We start from the raw sequence: 10508 nt of genomic DNA on the forward strand, positions 1-10508 counted from the left end.
GACTTGGCAGGGAGTGGCTGTGCAGTCTACTCTGGTGCAGATTTGTGCAGGCAGCCTCTGGCCCCTCTACTCCCAAGTCTGCCTTCTGGGACACCCCTCTGCCCCACCCAACATATGCAGTTCTACCTGCCTCTCTCCACTGTGGACTTTTGGGAAGCAGCTCCCCACCTTGGGGGCTCAGGACTTCACTGTCCTAGGAGCCAGAAGGAGTCTTCCTTGACCTGCCCGTGCCCCTAGGCTCCAAAGTTGTGGGAACCAGTGTGAGTTGGAAGGTTTGCCTGAGGGCTAGTGCAGGCTTGGAGCTGGGGGCCCTGTGCTGCCCTGGGAGTGTGACCCTGCCAGCAACCAAAACCTTATGTGACTGTGCCCAAGAGCAGTGCATGCAGATTCTCCTAAGTGAGACTTTCCAAAGGACCAATGACTGTTTCCTGTGCCCTTTCATTTTTTTACTCTGTAGCTATGTCTAGATCCTGCCATGCAAGGCCTTACGGATTAGTCAGGAAAAAGATGTAAACAAGAAAAAGAAAAACAGCCAACTACAAAAGACCACCAAAGCAGCCAACAAAAACGTGGCATTGGTCAAGACTGTAAGCCATGGAAAATTAAAGCAATTAATTCGAGAAAGATGTTAAGAAAAAAACAGAACCTAAACCACCTATGCCAGTCAGAAGCTTTCTGAAAGAGCTGGAGCAGCATGCATGAGTTTGGATAGGACTGAGGTTCTTTTTGAGAACCCAGAGCCCTTAACCTGAAATGTGTTTACAATGGCGCTAGGAAGCACCTCTTAGCAGGTGACTGTCCCACCCCCACTGGTCACAACCAAATCCAAAAGGATTCCACTTTTTAAGGGTTTAGAAAAGCAACATGATTGTGATAGGATACTGACTGGGAAGTAAAGCACTCAAAATGATTTGGTTGGTTCAAATGCAACACACCCAACTCCTTCCTGATAGAGACTGATTGGTGTACAAAATTCCTCTTAAAAGTTAAGAGCCAAGAGACAACTCAGTCTTGGTGCCAAAGAGTTGAGGATTCCAAAAATCAATATCCCTACCCACAGGGCCACTGGAAGGCACATGCTGTGGTGAAGGACTATTCCGTGAAGAGACATTGAATGATACTAGTGGTTCCCCAAAATTGTTTGCTTAGGACAGTGTGTCCTCCTCTGTCCCAGAGAGTTACCCCAAGGTTACCTCTCAAGGAAACACCTGCATTCAGTGAGAAGAGTTAAACTCATGAGTAGAATCTCAAGTTATCCGATTCTTACCTGGATCCCATTAAAAGTGAACATGATTGCTACCCCACCCCCGGTCAAAGATTCAATTCAAGTATAACCTTATTAACTCCTTGGCTTTTGGTGGGTGTATGTCTCCTACCTCTGTAATAAAATTCCACTTGGCAGGCTCCAAACAAGTGACCCTTGGTGGTAAATCAGATCATCAAGAGACCTTCAAAGCTACTTCAAATCAACAGGAAGCTCCTGATACCACTTCTGTCATATGACAGGTCTTTGGTGCTAACCCACTTCAATGCGGACTTCCTGGGGATGACTCAGGTCATGGTGAGGCTCTGGGTGAGACCCCAGATCCGCCCAAGTTTCCTGGTGCTATTCCGTTCCGAGGAGAGGTCTTTGGTATTATTTTAGAGCCACAAGAAACTCTTGGTATAAGTTGGGGTGTTTCAGACTTGCCAGTCTTCCTGTTCCTTCAAATCCAATTGCTACTTTTAATGCTCCTTCCAAATGGCCCGAGCCCCAAAGCACTGTCTCATATGGACTTGCAATCCAGGGTGCTATACAGTGTGTCCTTTGGGCTCAGGACACACTCCTCAGTGATCAAACACAAAACTTCATTACCTTCAATAACGGCTACAAGGAAAGTACAAAGTGAGAAGTAGTTTCATATAAGCTTCCTGACAGCTAACACTCAGTGGTTCCCATTAGCCCCTGAGAGAGGACTCTGCTATGCTTTATTGGCTGTTGCCCAACTTCCTGTTGATCTGCAGAAGCCTTAAAGGTCTCTTGATGATCTGCTTTAGCATCAAGAGTTGCTTGTTTCAAGCCTGCCAAGAGGAATCTGGAGGTTATAAAGGAAAACAAGAGGCCCCAAAGGAAAAAGCAGCCCCAAGTTTTAAAGGTAGATTTTGACAACAAAGGAGTAAATGGCCCCAACTCAGAATCCATAGACTACTGTAGATGTGGTCATAGGGAAGAACAAACATTGGAATTGAGTCCACATCCTGTTGAAAATGTACCTAAGAATGAAGAAAGCATCATAACAGGCATCAAAGTGGAGAAGTGGACACAAAACAAGAAATCACATTTAACTGATGATGTCAAAGGAAATTTCAGTGCTGATGTCCCAGAAGCTGAAAAAAAAAAAGCAAAAAAAAAAAAAACCGAGATTGACAAACAAACCAAACCTGCAAAGTTTTTTGTGCAAACTAAGAAGTGGCATTAAACATGCACACTATTTACCCACTGAAACAAATGTGTCATTAAAAAAATTCAGTATTGAAGAATTCAGCAAGACAGTGGAAAACAAGTATTATAAATTCCTAAAAGACACTGCAAACCGTAACGACGCTATGAGCTCTGTTGCTACTGATAGGAGTTGTGATCATCTCAAGGGGAGAAGTCATGTTTTAGTGTTTCAGCAGCCTGGTTTAACTGCAATTCCATCCCACATTATTCATACTCCAACATAAGTCGTCATGCTAGTATATACAATGAAGGTGATCAACCAAAAATTCTTGGTTCTTTACTTGGAATATTCTCAAAAGACGGATCTCCAGTTCAACCAAGTCTTATTGCTAATGAAAGATAGGAGATTAACACTGGAGCAAGTGGTAGCCATAGAGGCCCTGACTGAACTCGAAGCCCTATCAGAGAATTCCTTCCCATCAAAGTAAGAAGGATGAAGAATTAGAGCAGACAACAGCCAGTTTGCCTCATAGCTGCAAAGCTATCCTCTGCACTGTAAAAGATCTCTAAGACCCAAGGAAGAGACACCAAACCTTCATCACTGTCCATATTTGGAAAAACAAAGTCCATGCAACACGGTGGTTTTCAGTGGCAAACTACTATGCTTTCCAACTCACATATCAGCTCAGCTACTAACCAAGCATCCATCAAGTCACATGAATATTCAAAAGTTACAAATTCATTTTTATACCAACCTCAAACTCATCCAAGACTGAAACCAAATCAAGTTTTGCTCCAGGGTTATTGGAGCAGTTGTAAGAATTTGCATTAGTTGTCTCCAAGAAATAATGAAGTGGGATTTTGTAACCAGTTACTGGACAGCAGCAAAATTCGGACTTAGATGATCTATTGCTTCAGGATGCAGCCCACACTCAAATTGAAGATGTTGCAACACAGTTGATACAACTTGCTTCAATAATTAAGTTCAATTATATAAAACCACAGGACAAAAAATTGCAAGTACACCACAAGCCTTGTGGCATGTAATGTGCAGCAAAAATACAATCAGGAGAAGGGCTCAATACAAAACCACCTACAAGTATATAAAATAATCATGGCTTATCACTAACAAAGCAAAAGAACACGACCCAGAAAAAGACAAAATCCACTCTATCAAGAGATTGGTGAAAAAAGCATCCCACGGTTTTAAGTTATCAATAAAATGATCAGAAGCGGGAAACGTTGTTCTGTATGTATGGCACAATTTGAAATTAAAGCTATCCAAATGTCACATAATTTTGGGCAATTTTGTCAACATGATTTTCCTACTGTATTTGAGAAAATTTCTTCCTCAACCAAATTATGGAAACCACTGACTCAAACAAGGCCATTATCTAGCCCAAAACAGTATTTCCTACACTCACTCAGATAAAATTACAGAGAGATCCTGAATCAACAGAGGACAAGATGAAGATTGAACCTTCGGATTCACTCAGCTTATTTCATCTTGAAACGAAATCCAATGGGAAGGTGTTCCCTGATAAAGCTTATAATTCTCAGGTACAGTTAACAGTGAATTCCAATCAGAAAGCACATCCTTTGACCCAGCTCTCCTCTCCTTCTAACTAGTATGCTAATATGACGGCTGGCAATGACCAAATACGGCTTCAGCAGGTTAAGGAGCAACTCGTGCATCAGAGACTGCCAACATTGCCCGGTATCTCTCATGAAACACCCTTAGCGGAGTCAGCACTAACTCTCTGGAATGCAAATGTAGTACGTTGAGGTGGAATTACATTGGTTTTTACCAAGTGAAGAGGAATTGTTCATCCAGTGTTAGAATATCTGAGTTGTCCACAGTGGACAGTGCACAGAAAAATGTCAGTGATTATACCATGAAATTCTTTACTAACCCTACGAAAACCTAGTGTCTATAACTAAATATTCTGAACCGCCCACCTGCAACTGTCTTGATTGAGTTATACAAAAAGACACAGGTCCATATTATATACACCTTGGGGAAGGACCAAGTGTTGCTGCTGTCAGGGAAATCATGGAGAATAGGTATGGTCAAAAAGGAAATGCAGTAAGGACAGAAATAGTGTATACCGGTAAAGAAGGGAAAAGGTCTTATGGATGTCCAATTGCTAAGTGAATTTTAAGAAACAGTTAAGAAAAAGTTCTTTGGTCCGGAAGCATACAGGTAACCACTGTCCAATGCTGTGCTGGTGGTGCTCTTCATATTATGGGATGGCATCCCTCTTCCAGTTGCTGACCAGCTATACACAGAGCTCACAGAATCTAAAGTCATACAACGGGCATCCTATCAACTGATGATGCATCCTCAGTGAAAATCATACCTGTACATGTCAAGGAATTAATCCAGAGACTTGTGAGGCTTAATTCTCTTGGCTGTTCATGGAGTATGTACTTTAATGTCTAAATGTTTGGTAGAAGTCCAAACCCCAAGAGATTTAAAATTGATTCAAGCTCTCTTACATGAAAAAAACCCTTGAAGACAACTTAGAGTTTGGCTACACTATTAGTTCCAATTTACAAGCAGGATGCTCCAGTAGCTTACCAGAATTTTTCAAAATCAGGTGGAATATGAAAATGTTGTGGGAGAATGTCAGTTTGACAGCAAGGAAGGCTGTCCCTTCTCTGGGGTCACCACTTGCCTGGACTTCTGTGCCCACTGCCACAGGGACCTTCACAACATGAATAATGGAAGCACGGTGGTTTGTACTTTAAATCTAGGAGATAACTGCTCTTTGGGTGTTATTCCTCAAGATGAGCAGCTTCATGTGCTACCTGTTTATCAACTTTCAGCCACAGATGAGTTTGGCTCCAAGGAAGGAATGGAAGCCAAGATCAAATCTGGGGCCATTTAGGTCCTGACACCCTGCCAGAAAAAAAAGAACATGTTTCACTCAGCCTGTTTCCCGTTCTGGGAAGAAGAGGGCTATGAAGATGATGGAGGTTGTTGCCCATAAGGGCAGTGGAGAAGAAATCTATTTCCCCGAATCAAGCAGAGTAACTCAACAACAACCAACAGTAAGGCTTGGTCACTGCCAACCTTAGGGAGTAAAACAGACCATGCAACCTGAAGTACAAAGTGAAACCAATCCCGATTTTATCTTAAAAAGTTCAGGCAACACTAAGCTGATGCCATCTGCTTCTCACCCAGTGAAAGAGCCATCTCCAGGCTTCTCCTGGTCCCTGAAGATTGCTTCAGCCACACCAGCTCCACTGAAGAATGTTGCAGCAGTCTTGTGCAGGTTTTCAGAAAGCAGCACTCCCCCCACTGCACGATGCCTTCGGGAAGGCTCAGTGGTGCCAATGCAGCTGCTGCAGAAGTCCCTGGCAATTGACAGCTTGGTGACGTTGCTACTCTCCCACGCTGTCTGCTCCTGTGACAGAGCTTCTTGTTAATCTGAGCTTTCCACTGGTATGACTGAACCACTAACATCTCAGCCAAACCAGCAGCCCTCCATCTTTCAAGACCTTGCCTCTTCTCCAATGGAAGATGAGCAGCATTCTGAAGCAGATGAGCCTCTATCAGAGGAGCCCCTATCTGATAACCCCTTGTCACCTGCTGAGGAGGAACTGCTCCACATTGATGAGTAGTGGTCAGTGAGCACCTCTTTTTGGATGCAAATACTGGTGGAGTGGCCATAGCATCTGCTCATGGTTCGGTTTTGATTGCATGTGCCTGGTGAGAGCTGCATGTTAACACTCCCGTTGAGCATCCCAACCATAATCATCCAACCTGCCTCTCCCTTGTCTTGTTACCAGCACAAAAACCTGAATAAACCCCAACATGGTTTTGAACTAAACAAAAGTTTGAGGCTAAAGAAGCTAATAAGAAAATGAAGGCCTCAGAACAGAAACACCAGGCAGCTAATGAAGGTCCAGAACTGTCCTCAGAAGTAAATGAATTGAACCAAATTTCTTCTCATAAAGCATTAACATTAACCCATGACAATGTTGTCATCACGTCCCCTTATGTTCTCACACATGCTGTGGGGCCCTATAACCATTGGGTCTGAAGGTTTTTCTCCCCCTTTTAATGCCTTGCTAGTTCAGTGCATTTTTTCAAGGTGCTATTAAAAGTCATGTTGTCATTTAGTGTATTTTCATCTCACCCATTTCAAGTCTGAGATAAAAAAACAAATGTGGGTATTTCTGACTATTTTGACAATTGGTAGAAGGTGCACATTTTAAGCAAAGATAAGAGTTTTATCATTTTAAATACATAAAGAAATATTAGTTAGGCAACCTTGGTAGAATCACTTAGTTTAGAGCTTTTAAATTAACTGTTTACTATGAAATAAGTCATGTTTAGGAAATTTTAACAGGTTCATGTTCTATGATGTAAAATCAAGACACAGTGTTAACTCTACACAGTTTCTGGTGCTTAACCACATTCACAGTTAAAGATAAGCTGAATTATTTCATGGTGCAATTGTCCCAACATCTTTCAATTATTGCTAAAATATTGGCATATTCTCTTGAAATAAACTTATGAAATGTTTTCTCAAAATATTTCTCCTGTGTAAAATAAATCATTGTTAGCAATGGTTGGAGGCTGTTCATAACTTGTAAATGTATTTTAAAAGCACCTTCTATATTTAAAAGTAACCTGAAATATACGAATCCTATTGTCTATTGTGCATAGTTGCATACTAGAGAAGTCATTTATCCTTCTGTATAGAGTTCCATCTTATTAACTGCAGTATGTATTCTGATCATGTATATGGTTTGTTCTTTTAACGGTGTCCTTTTACATTCAAATATTAGCAACTTCCAGTATGTAACAGATTCAGAACTTCTTAATTATGGAACTAGAAAGTGCATTACCAATATTAACATTTTCTTTGGAACTAGATTGGTCTCTTCCGACTTATTGAGCAACCTATCTTAAGTTTCATTCTACCTTTTTTTTTTTTTTTTTTTTGAGACGGAGTTTCGCTCGTTATCCAGGCTGGAGTGCAATGGCGCCATCTCGGCTCACCGCAACCTCCGCCTCCTGGGTTCAGGCAATTCTCCTGCCTCAGCCTCCTGAGTAGCTGGGATTACAGGCACGTGCCACCATGCCCAGCTAATTTTTTGTATCTTTAGTAGAGACGGGTTTCACCATGTTGACCAGGATGGTCTCGATCTCTTGACCTCGTGATCCACCCGCCTCGGCCTCCCAAAGTGCTGGGATTACAGGCTTGAGCCACCGTGCCCGGCTCATTCTACCTTTCTAATACGTGAGAGGTATTTCCAAAAGGAGATGATGGGACAGAATAGGTTTCAGGAGAGTCAAATGCTTCTAATATCTCAAGGTGATAAAATACAAAAATCAAGTAGACAGGCATTTGTACTGACATCTGACAGAATTAGAGAAATTCTTGAAATATTTTAAAAAGAAATTCCCTACTATGAAATGCCTCCCCAAATCCAAGTCAAACAAGAGGAATGGTACTGTAAACATGACTTTGTCCATTAAGAGCTAATTCATTTGCTTATCTTAGCATATTAGAGTTGGGAAAATAATCTTTTCTGATAATTGCCTGTGTTCTAGGTAACAGGAAAATAGGCATCAAGTTTAGTCTTTCCATTTTTTCCTATTACTTTGACTGATTGTATTGCATAACAAAAAGGATTACCCAAACAACATGCATAGAACAAGGAGAACTTTCAGTGAAATCCTTGATTATGTTAAAACGCAGAGGTGCTGTAACACTGAAAGTGTCAGATTCCTGGGGAGTATAGAGAACCTGATGGTGCTTCTCCCTTGGAAATGCCCTAGGAAGCCCACAACCGCTAACTATTTTGGTGCAAAAGCAAACAGTCCAGCAGGCTCTCTAAAGTAACAATTGTAACTTATTAAGATAAAATATAGTACAAAGTATCTGCTTTGAGCTTTTGACTAATCCAAAGGAATATGAAGGGATTGTAAGCAAAATGTCCATTGATAGAACATTGTGTACAGATTTCTGCTTGTTGAAATGTAATAAGGTAATTCATTAACTTCAGTATTTTGTGTGCCTTAGATTTCCATTTTAAAACGTGCACATTTTTGTGAGCCTAAGGTTCCTTATACATGGAAGTATGTAAATAGGTGATTGTTTATTGCTTCAGCTGCTTCAGTAAGATGTTCACTAGCATTAGATTATCAGGAATACTGAGATTATGTTTTAGATTTTAGGCCTTAGCCCCTACTAGAAATTATTTCTTCACCAGATTTAATGAATAAAGTTTTATGGTTCTTTATGCATCCTAAACTTATTGGATAGTCATTGATAAGTATAGGCTCAGACAATGAATAGACGAGTGGATGCATAATCTGTCACCTGTCTTTGCATCACCACCTGTGACACAGTAAACTTGAAAAAACCCCCTCAGGAATATTTTAAAAATAAATATTTCAGAATAATCCATGGTAATGTATGCAGTAATTCAAATTGATGTATCTCTTAATAGGTTTCTTAATCTAAACTTGAGAGATCAATGTTAATTTTTGGGACTATTGGGATTTGTGATGCTTCTTGCAGGTTACCACAACAAGTATATGAAAATATCTAATATCGACTGAAATGCTTCCATTCCATTGTTGTAATTATCATGGACTTCCTAAACTGATTACCACACTGAGGGAACCAAATTGGATTCCTACTTCGTTGGACTCCTACTTTTAACCATTTACCATCTCATTTTCTGCCCTGTGATTTTTAAAAAGCTTATTCAATGTTCTGCAGCATTGTTATTGTGTACTGGCTACACTGCTTTTAGGATGCTCTTTCTCACAAAGAGGAAATAAATTTGTTTGAAATTAAAAAAAAAGGAATGAAGGGCCAAGATGGCAAAATAGAAACACCTCCCATTTTTGACTTGGGCACCACATAAACTGAGCGTTGGTCAGCTTTCGTTTTTCCAAAGTCGCCCTCTGGAAAGTATCATTCACTCTCTGGAGGATCCATCTTTACCATTCCAAGTTTCTGCCTTGACTTTGGCCTGAAAGTTAGACACTTCAGCTCATCCAGTAGTCAATTCTGATCCCCTTTCCAGCGTCCCACCTATCCCACTGAACACACTAACACATGCTCACTTGGGCTTTGAGAGTTGCAGGTTCCTATGCCAGACACTGCCTCGAAGCTGGAGCCCAGGGGTGCTCCCAATCCCATAAGGGGTTCGAGCATACACAGCATCCAAACAGATGAGTCACACCCTTATCACATGTCCTGATATAGGTGTCAGGGAACTCTGCTTCCTCTGGGGGCCTGTCTGCTATACAAAAAATAGCAAGTTAAAGAACTGTCAGATCTGTCTCTTTCCATGATCCTGCCAACCCTTTCCTGTAAGTAAAACGAATATTGGCTTTGCTTCCTGTGAGAGGTATAGCTGTCACATGGGACTGAAGTAAGGCCCTGGGGCAACCAAAGGCATCTTTTGCTGGAAGACTCCAAGACTGAACTCCATTGGCCAAGACCCCTAGACTTTGTTATGATATCTCTCCTTTCAGGGTTTGAAATGGCTTTTTTTTTTTTTTAATAAATGTTAATGGTTTTGCTACAGACTACAGCAATGACATTAAATGATGGCATTTGGCTCAGCCAAAAGTTACAGTTCTGAGCCATGTGGTATCTTAGAGGTGCCATCCACGGCCCATCCTAACAGCTGCAGGTGCATGTGGTGTGTGATACCTTCCCTCTCAGCTCAGGTGCCTGTGTGTGTGTCCGGCAGCACACTCAAGCCACGCCCAATGCCCACAAAGGGCAGGAGAAAACTGCAGCTGCCTCTTGGACCCTGCATGGAGGTTCTTCCCCCAGATCTCCCTTTTTTGCCCCTTATGCTGTGTTTCTTTCCCATACCCATTTTCTTTTTCCCCCTCCTTCTCTAAGTGAGAGGGTTCCTTTCCCCAGCACTCTGCTTGTGATAGAAAAAAATGAAGGAATGACCCCTGCTGGCTAATAATTGCAAATTTGGCAGGACTCATTTGAGACTAACAGATAAATGCAGTCTCTGAAATATTTTGTCCTAAACTCGATTCCAGGCTTCAGACTGAAGCCCTAGAAAGAAAAAAACAAACCTAAGGAAT

General features: G+C 41.5%; 1 pseudogene; it reads left to right on the top strand.

Annotated features, from left to right (window-relative positions):
• Positions 1 to 459: 459 nt before the first annotated feature.
• Positions 460 to 6471, top strand: LOC101053916 (methylcytosine dioxygenase TET1 pseudogene; annotated as a pseudogene).
• Positions 6472 to 10508: the final 4037 nt, after the last annotated feature.

This window comes from Saimiri boliviensis, chromosome 6 (assembly GCF_048565385.1).
Source record: "Saimiri boliviensis isolate mSaiBol1 chromosome 6, mSaiBol1.pri, whole genome shotgun sequence".
In the NCBI taxonomy this organism is placed as follows: Eukaryota; Metazoa; Chordata; class Mammalia; order Primates; family Cebidae; genus Saimiri; species Saimiri boliviensis.